Source organism: Falco cherrug, chromosome 6, assembly GCF_023634085.1.
Source record: "Falco cherrug isolate bFalChe1 chromosome 6, bFalChe1.pri, whole genome shotgun sequence".
NCBI lineage: Eukaryota > Metazoa > Chordata > Aves > Falconiformes > Falconidae > Falco > Falco cherrug.
Window position 1 is genome coordinate 82,962,005 of NC_073702.1, and position 9,529 is coordinate 82,971,533.

The following is a 9,529-nucleotide window of genomic DNA, read 5'->3' on the forward strand; positions in this document are numbered from 1 at the left end:
TTATTTATTTTCCTGAAATCAGCACGCAGTTCAGTGAGTAGAGCTGTGGCAGAATCAGACTGACAGAGCAGTAGGTGCGCTGCTGTGTAACCGTGGTGGTGCTACCTTGTGTACAAGCAAAGGGTTTAAAATGGTGTGCGATTACTTGATCCCTTCATACATGGCATCATACACTGAGAAAAAAATTTCATCTTTGCTTGCAAAACTTGTCATTGTGAGAATGTGTTTGGAAGAAGTTCTCATTGTTACGATGCAGATGTTTTTACCAAGGACAATTTCTTTCAATGTTTGTTGCTTGGAATTGTCAACTGACACTTTGAGTAAGACAAATCTTCATTATTCCCTCCAGCACAAAGGGGAATTGTGAAGGAAAAGGGTCTCGGTTCTAGCAGGTAAGATTATTTTACTTCCATGAAACTACTTTGAAAAACCATGGTAAGAATCTACCTCTTTGAAGTAATGCAATGGATACTGCCTAGGAGGGACTGACAAATACAGAATGCGTAAAAGATTTTTTGCAGTGCTTTTCTAACAAAGTTACAAGATGTTAAGAGATGATGAAAAATTAAGAATGCTTTGTAAACAACTTGGTTTTAATTCTTGTGAATAATTTACTTTGGATACTGATTTTTTTTTTTTTTCTTTTTTGTAAGTCAGGCCAGCAGGCCAGAGATAAAGTTTTGAGGCATATATCTTAATTTATGAGTGTCAGGAGTGACTACTATCCCTAAACCTGTCCCTTCATTATAAGGAATGTTTCAGTGCTGCTGATACTCACGGGAAGATTGTAGTGCAGTTTATTTTGGGGGTGAGGGTGCTACCATAGGTCAGTCCTCAAAAAAAAAAAAAAAAAAAAAAAAAAACCCACCCCGAAAAAACCCAACCAACCAACCAAACAAAAACCCACAAAAAAAAAAACCAAACCAAAAAAACCCAACACCAAAACCAACCCAACCCTCACATTTATTTTTTATGCAAGTTTTTGAGCATTTTTTTGAGAATCTTCTGCTTTTTTGTTCACCAATGTGAACCTCGGTACACCCTTTCAGTTAATTTCTGCTTCTTGAAACACAACTGATGTCCAGAAACTGAGGGGAATAGTGAGGGTCCTTTGAGGGCCTTGCTTTTTGGAAGGGGGCTGGTTTACTGGTTAACTGTGACGGGGTTTCATGAAATGCGCTCCGAAGGCTTTGGCTGATTTACCTAAGCACGCCATGAAAAAGTAGGTTCAGTGTCTTAAGACTTTGAAGAGCAAGGAAAGAAACAGCTTCATTAATTAGCTCAGGAGGTGGTTCCATACAGGGACAGCAGCACGTGTTCTCGGTCACTGGAGAAATGATTCCTGTGCCCTCGATTATCACGGCCTTGTCGTGGCAGAGCCTGTTCAGCCCCTCTGCAAAGTCATCTCATTTGATTGTCAGGCTTCTGTAGGTGCCAGTACACTGTGAACAGTACAGAAACGTATTTATCATGCTTTCAAACACCACTTGCTTACCGTCCAGCTAAAGGCAGAACCGAAAAACCGACGCAGTAAGTCTGCGTGTGTGTTTGGGCGGTTAATGCCGCCATGGCTGAATACCCTGGGGTTTCTGGCCATGCCGCATGCCTGATAGAAGCAGCTGTGTGAAGCGGAACTCGGCGGAGAGTACCAAACTTGGCGGTTTGGGTTTGTGATTCGGCTTCAGCCAGGATGGCAAAAGCGAGCTGGTGATTATCCTGGCTGGCCTGGAACTGCCACGATGGCAGAGGTTGCACAGCCCTGTGTCCTGCCTCCCTGCTGCCCTAGCACGGTGTGGCCTGTGCCTGCAGCTCCTGACCAGGCTAACGGGGAGTGTTCTCACACCAGGGTGGTCTCTGCCGTTCCCTTCCCACAGAAAGAGCGTGAAATAAGTGGAGGGACTGTGGAAAATCGGGCTTGCCCCATCTTCGTTCTTGGCTCATGGCCTCTTCTACCCCCTCTCCCTGTTGAATCGGGCTTCTCTTCCTCATTCCCTCTCCAGTAGTCCCCCTCAGCTGCATGTCAGGATTCGGCAGGTTCTGCCAAAATGGAATTGTAAACGTTTTTAAATAAGTTTCTTTTAAAGTCTGAACCAGTTAGCTGTTCCAGGAAGAGGAATTTTTGCCTGGCGTGCGTTGGACAATAGTAATAACTGGTGCTGATAGCTGTGCCTATAGGAGCCTTATCCTACGTGCGTTAGTCATTCCTAACGGCTACCGAGAAGGCCACGAGATGGGTTAAACAATTCCCTGTGTCTTAACTGCATCTTTAGTTACGTGATTGTTTTCATCCAGACAGCAAAACCAAAATGTGTATTAATTGCGTCCTTTGTCAGTGTAGTATTTTAAATCCACTAATAATAATAAGCTGGTAACAATGAAACTATATAAAACTAATGTCATTTTCAACCAAAGTGTTTTAATGGTATGAATTGCTAAGAGGTAGAGAATTTATCTGTGCCTTGCTTTTACAACAAATGCTTTTAAAATTCTTTCGGTACTTGGTGACTTAATTATTTTATGATGAAAAATTTATCTTGACTACAAACTCAGGTTATGTTTGAAACGCTAACCATTTGATTTAAAAGGATTTACCACTGCTGTCTAGAAATAGGTGATAAAATTATTTAGCTAGGAGACTGGTAAGCTTGTTGTACTACTTGGAGAAATTACTACATGTAACCAAAGAAGCTAAAGTGGTGTGGAACTCACAGAGGGTAACTTAATTTCAGAAGAACAGACGGTTCTTTAGAAGGAGCTGGAAGATTAAGTAAGAGTTATGGCAAACGTATGTCTTAAAAAAACAGGTATTCTTAATCTTGCAGTAAATGAAAATAAAAGCTGTAGTCTCTACTTGATGTATACCATCAGAGTATAAGAAATACAACTTGAGAACAATTTTTAAGGAGCTTTCATTAATCTAATGTGCACTTGGGATTAATGAGTTGTATTTACATGTTTATGAGTGAGGGAAGGAGGAGGAAACAATAGTTAGGTTTTGGACTTGTACTAGGAGGAAGTAACAAGATGTTGAAAAAAAGGGAAAAAACCACTCCTTCGGAGTTGGAATCATTACTTAGATGAAAGTTTTTGACAGAATTTTCAGTTGACACCGGTGTTCCCTGACTCTGGCAGAATACCGTGATACATGGAAATAAAACATCCTGCTTTTTCCAGGGCTTTCAAAGATGTTCAAATTCTGCATCAGCTCTGTGTCTGCACATAGACATTAGTGTTATTTTGACCTGAGAATTGCTTCAGTCAAGTCAGTAAAATACCACTTGCTGCACAGATGTAATGGATGGGGTTTTTCCTTAGTCAAGGTGTTTAAAAGATCTTTTTTTTTTTTCTGTTTGTGGGAGTGCAGTTTCCATTGGATGTTTTGCTCTTATTCTTTCATATACTTGGTCTGTACTTTTTTCCCTTCTTTCTGCTCCACAGTACAGGTGTGGAGATATAAGTCGGAGTTCTCTCATGGCCTGTGAGTGCTGCGTGATGTTTGATTTTTTTTTAATTAAAAAATAAATCTTATTTTGGTTTTTGTTTAATTTCAGCAAGATTCTTGCCAAATAGCCTCTTCCCAGGAAGTGGACAACCTCATTCCTTTTAATCTGGCCAGCATTTGGAAATCTAAGTTGAGGTTCAGACGTGGTGTGCAAAAGGGAGGTCTGAAAATGTGTCAGTTCTCTGTGGTTGGTGGACTCCGTCCACACTTCTGTTCCTGTTGTGACCTTGTGAGAACAAATACGTACGTATCTTTGTAGATTAGGGCAGCAGTGGTGCAGGAAGTAAGAGATAAGAAGCTGCACTGTACAGCCGAAAGACCTATTTAGCAAAGTGTTCTTTAGAGATGCATTGGTACAACGTGTACTCCAGCTCCTGTCGTTGATCAGGATGCATTTTCAACTGCTGTCTCAATCTTGTCTGTACTAAGCTGCTTTTATTTCAGGAAATCGCTACTCGTGAGGTCTCATGCTTTGCTAAATACTGGGCAACGTTTTCTTCGCTTAATCAGGCATTTATAATGAATGACTTCGCAGTAACTATCTGCTGTTATATTTTTGGCTTTCATAAACCTTTCTGTAACCAGATAGATGGCTTGCTTCAGAATGCTGTTACCGAATGAAGAAATACGTGGTTTCTCTAAGGCCCATAAGATCAGATTTTATTTAATCAACACCTGACCCGACAGGTTTACACGGGTGTGGTCAAGGGTTTACAGACCAATCTCGTTAGTCGGGAAGTTTGCTACTTACAAAAACATGACCATGTTTATACTCTTTATTTAGGAAATAAATGTAAACACTTAATTATTTTACTTTCTTCCAAATATTGTTCCTCGCATCTCAGGGCAGGTAAAGGAATAAAAGTTCTGATTCAGTTGTCGTAATACATACGGTAAGAAGCAGCAACGCAAGAGATTCAAAACTTAATATGATGTAAAAGCGTACAAGTACTTACTGATATCATCTTGTCTCTTCAGATAAACATTAGGTGAGGATGCTGTAAAACAGGAGTCAGCAGTCACCTAATGCTCAGTGAAGATTTAGACTTTCAGATGTTGGATCGGCAGCACTTCATGGAATTTTAGGCAATATACTACATGCTTTGCCTTCTCCTTTTGTGTCAGTTTCTCCCACAACTGAATCTTGCTGCTGCATCCAGATTCCTGGTATTCCGCAAGAAGTGTTTGCCACGGATTTTGTTGAAGATTTTGATGTGCATTTCCAGGATTATTTTTTCAAAAGTCTAAAGCATCACACTGTACATGAACATTTCAAGTTCTTGAACTATAGAATACTTGTTTTTCCTCAAAAAGTCTCCAGGTACTGATGAATTTATTATTTTTTTTTTTTTACCACTCAACTGAATCAAATGGCCTGCATTTCCTCACAGCTCCAAGTATGCTGGAAGAGGGAGTGAGGAGGGAAAGGAGTTTCTATGGTACTTTTTGTTCTTAAATCTTGATTAGCATATGTGTCTGCTGTCATATTCATTGCTTGGGAGCTAAAGCGAGCTGGAACAGCCTTTAGCAGGTGCTCCAGTGTCTGATCCAGCTGCTGTTAAAGTCTGTACTTACCTGAAACACAACTTTGATCAGTCCTGATGCAATAATCTGGGAAGAAAATTCAGCGTTGTCCTGACAAAACCGGTTGAGGGCTAACAAAATGTGCTGTTAAACCTCCCTTGGTGTCTCAGCTTCATTGAAATAGATGGCTGGGGCTGTGAAAGTGATTTTTGCTCTCATTCTGAAACACCTGATGGCAAGCGCTAGCCTATCGAGCCAGGAACAGATGAACTTTCCAGCGGTGGGTCCAGGTGATCCATTGTAACCATCCATCTCGGGGACGTTTGTGGGAGGTCGCTGAGCAGAACCAGCAGCGTGGGTATTGATTCTGTTTTGCAGACTGAAGGATGGAAGGTGTAAAGGTTGATGAGGATTGGCAAATGCTCTGAAAATATTTTCATGGTTTCAAGCCTCTTGTGTTTTTAAAACAAATACTGTTTAATGAGATTTCGAGACTTACAGTCCGTGACAGTCATGTGACTATACATTGTGCTGACTTTCTATAGACTGTTGGAGTTCCATTTGGCCCTTTTTTAAAGAAGAGCTGCCTTTTAGTTAAACTTCCTCCTTAAATATGTGTTTCATGTTATGTAATTCTACAAGTACTGTCACATCTTTCATGCTGGTTGTGCACACGGTGCTCAGCAATGGCAAGGCAGCTGCTGCGGTGTGGCTGTTGCTAATCGATCCGAACAAATTTGAGAATTGTGTTACGGTTTCTTTCCAGAAATGTCAGCATGAAGTATAGAAAAATCTCTTGCTTTTGTAACTCAAATGAGGGCTGTAATGGTGTGAAATTCTTGGTTACGTAAAATATCTTGCCATGCGATCTCTTGATCTGTCAGTAAAATATGCCTTGGTTATAAGTAAACTGACAGGGGTTTGTTTTGTTTTTTTTTTTTTTCATTTTCTCACGGTACTTTTAATGGCTGTATACTACTTTGGAACTGGCAGGTTCATTCATTTTTATTTTTTTATTTTTTTTTTTTTTGCTGCTGCTGATTCTGTTCTGGCCACTGGAGTTTTTACGTAGCTTCCAGACTGTTACAGTTCTCCTCCACTCACACTTATTTGCCAAGTAGCTTGGTAGTCAGACTTATTATTTTGATATCTTCTGTTGGAAATTTCACTGGTTGTGAAGAGGCTGTGCTCTGCACTCAGCTTTATTGTTTGTGGGAGTCTTTCTAAGCCATCTGCCCACAGAGCTGGTATCCTCCTCTCACCTGGCTGAGGAGCTGAGGGCTCTGCAAAATGAAGGAGTCCAAGTAAGCCTGTGAAGGATGTAAAAGGACGCAAATGTTTCTTGGTTCATCTGGATTACAGGTGGTGTTTTTTTTCCAAAGGAATTAAATATTCCAAAGCCTGTAACAGTCTATTTGCTGTTTGCTAAAAAAGCTTGGACCGTTTTTCTGTCCCTTTCCCAGGTAGGAATTACTTTAATCACTACAAAGCTAATTATGACTATGGGACTGGAAGAAATCAAACATGAGACTGCTGCTAAATTTAAATGTAGCTCTTCACATTAGTAAGTCTGAAAAGCCAGAACAGTTTGCCTAAGAAGAAACATGTGGTTTTGTTTTTGTCTCTGAAATAAGTTTTCCAGAGGATGGTTTGTGGGTACTGGATTGGTATGGCTAATCCCTTTGAGGCAGAAAAGGAAGCTCTTCATATATCCGTCACAACCATCACAAGCTTTTTAATATCTGTGATGGAGGATTTTTTTCCTTGCTGTAAAGTCCATGCCTATTGCATTGATGTGTATTGGGCAAAAGCCGTTACTTAATGTTTCTATGTAAATATTGCAATTACAGCTGCTAGGGGAACGCTGCCTGCTCAGCGTGTTTGGCCTCGCTCCCTCGCCTTGGTGGCAAGCAGCGTGCCCGTGCTCGAGGTTTGCTTGGCTGGTATGAGCTGAGAATTTTCACTACCCCCCTGCCCCACCTTTGGTATAAGCAAAATCGAAAGGCACGTGCCCTGTGGTAGCCGCAGGCAGCACTGCCGGTAACTCCTGCAGTTTGGGAAGAGGTGTGCAGCTCTTCGGGATGCTGTCTCAGCTGTGACTGAAGGATAGCAGGTACCTGGCCACAGGTTGCTGTTCGAGGGATGAAAGGCCCACATTATAAAAAGTGAGATTTGGCCAAAACTGGTATTGAACTTCCAGGCACTTCATTTGAGTATGCTCGTTTTGGTCATCTGCTAGTTCTCCCCAGTACGCCTTACTGGTCCACCAGGCATGATCTGCTTCTGTCAGTCCCCTGGAAACAGCCACGTCAGTAGGGAGATGTTTTGGATAAGGAACAGTACTCTGCCACTGGGTTCATGACAGGCAACTACCTTTCCACCTTTCAGAGGCTGCATTCTTAGAGCCACAATGGCGGCTTTCTGGGTCCAGTTTTGGCATAGTGTGGTGGAGAATTCTTTTTTTTTTTTTTTTTTTTTTAAATTTAATTTTATGTTTTGGAAGATTGCAATCATCAGGGTCTCTACTTCTACATATTTAAAGGGTTGTGAGTCTTGCATTAAAAAAAAAATAACAAAAACAAAAATACACCCACCCCCCCTATACTACAAAAAACCAACAGCAACCAACCATAACTTTAGATATTAATTTCCAGGCTAGTTTGTAATAGTTGAGTCCAGTTAGTATTTCCATGAACAGTTACAGTCCTCACCTGCAGCTGTGTAATACACATAAAACTGTAACAGTTGTCTTTGCTGGGGAATATTTTCAAGAAATTATTTCTAGTCTGCTACCGGTAATGATAGGCCAGTTTTTTATATATATAAAGGACTGATCACCATGTTGATAAACATTCTTTGGAACAGCTCTGCTGGCAGAGGTATGAACAGGAGTCGGCCTCTTCGCACCTCGGTGCATCTGTTTCCAACTAATTTAAAAAAACCCCAACCAACCAACCAGCAACAAAAAAAGCCACAAGACTTCGCTGGCAGCCTGCCTGCCTGCCGTTGAGTAGTGCTACTCCATCAGGGCTGGAGGGAGACCGGTGGCGAATGGCTTGCGCGGTGGCTTCTCCCAGCAGTGCTGCGGAGCCGCGCGGACGTCGCGGACGGGCAGTGGGACGTGAGGGCGCAGGCCTGTTGCCGGCGGTGGTGCCGCTGTTTGCAGCACCCACACCCCAGCAGCTCGGCCCTTTCACCAGCGTGACGTTAGGTGCAGGTCAAGTGGTAGGTACGAGCCCGTGGCAGCTGCTGAAGGAGAGGCTGGCAGCGGCAGCGTGCGCCGTGCCCGCGGGGCCGTACCGCGGAGCCACCTGAAGGCCGGGCTGCTGGCACCGGGCTGGTGAGCGTTTGCCACGCGGTCCTGCGGCGGCGGGAGCGGGGTCAGCCTTGCCTGCAGGATGCGGGGGCTTCTGGCCCGCTCAGCTTCAGGTGCCTGTGTGCCCAAGAACGGGAGGGGAGCCCAGGCTGCGCTTGGACTACAACGTAGACTTATCCCGCCTGACGGCTGGAGATCGGTGAAATCCAGTTCCCATCTGACCCCCCTTTTGACTTGCTCTGAAGCTGCTGCACAAAATTGCCAGCACAAAAAGCAGATTGCTTTGTTCTAATGGCCCGCGCGGGTTTGATTCTTGATTCTTGGGATTCCTGACCTGCTGCTGCCACAGAGCTGCTGCAACAATCGTGAAAGTTCTGCCCGCAAAAGCAGCTAGCGTAGCACAGCGTGGAGAGGCACCGCTGCCTGCAGGATTCTGGAGTCAGCAGCTGGATAGCCATGTGGCACAGCGCCTCAGGTATGTTTTGCCAGCCTGCAATTTGTATTCCCGTTAAAACCAATTAATATGACTCATTAATAAAATACTCATAGATAATGTAGTCTCTGTAATCTTTTGATAGTTTAATCAAAACTTGAACATTGGCTGAACCTCCAACTTGTAATGCAGACCCGTCCCATCTTTGAAGGCAGTTGGCCTCCTTTAAAATATATTCTGTTGGCAGAGTGTAAGCACTGCCTTTTCACAGTGGCACGAAACATTGCTTAACACAGGTACCCCGTTACTCAGCAGAGGCCAGATATACTGTACTGTAGGCCGTGTTTTATTAGAGACGTTCCTAGTGGTCCAAAATTTGGAGTCTGCTACATACTTTGTTTTAATTCTAGAACGCGTGAACAGTGGATGTTTGATTACTGGACACAGCGTAGCTGAGCACGTTATGTTTCCAAAGGCACGATAATTTTAAGAAGTAACTTCTCGATGCAAAAGTGATGTACAAGCATAAAAAACTTCCTGCTTTCAGAAAGATAACTGGACAGTACTTATGTGAGCAGATGAGGTAAGTACTGTGTGTGCACAGATTGGATTTTGCTCCATAAATATGTATTTAGCAGGTGTGCTGTTCTACAGGCACAGCCTGATGCTCCACAGAGGATGGCTAGAGGAGCACAGCGTAGTTAATTACCAATGCTTGTGTTGATCAGCATGAATATTCTTTAGAAAGGGTAAG

At 42.9% G+C, this 9,529-nt stretch overlaps 1 protein-coding gene across 11 annotated transcripts in view; it reads left to right on the forward strand.

Annotated features, from left to right (window-relative positions):
• The window catches only part of MTR (5-methyltetrahydrofolate-homocysteine methyltransferase), a 58,048-nt gene extending 52,383 nt beyond the window's left edge, over positions 1 to 5,665 (forward strand). For 9 of the 11 annotated variants that reach the window (XR_008732908.1, XR_008732906.1, XR_008732907.1 and 6 more), the window contains 2 exons: positions 350 to 392; positions 3,552 to 5,665. The gene's annotated coding sequence lies outside the window, so the exon portion shown is untranslated. The remainder of the gene's footprint in view (positions 1 to 349; positions 393 to 3,551) is intronic. The other 2 variants (XR_008732903.1, XR_008732904.1) reach the window with 2 other exon arrangements.
• The last annotated feature ends 3,864 nt before the right edge of the window (positions 5,666 to 9,529 follow it).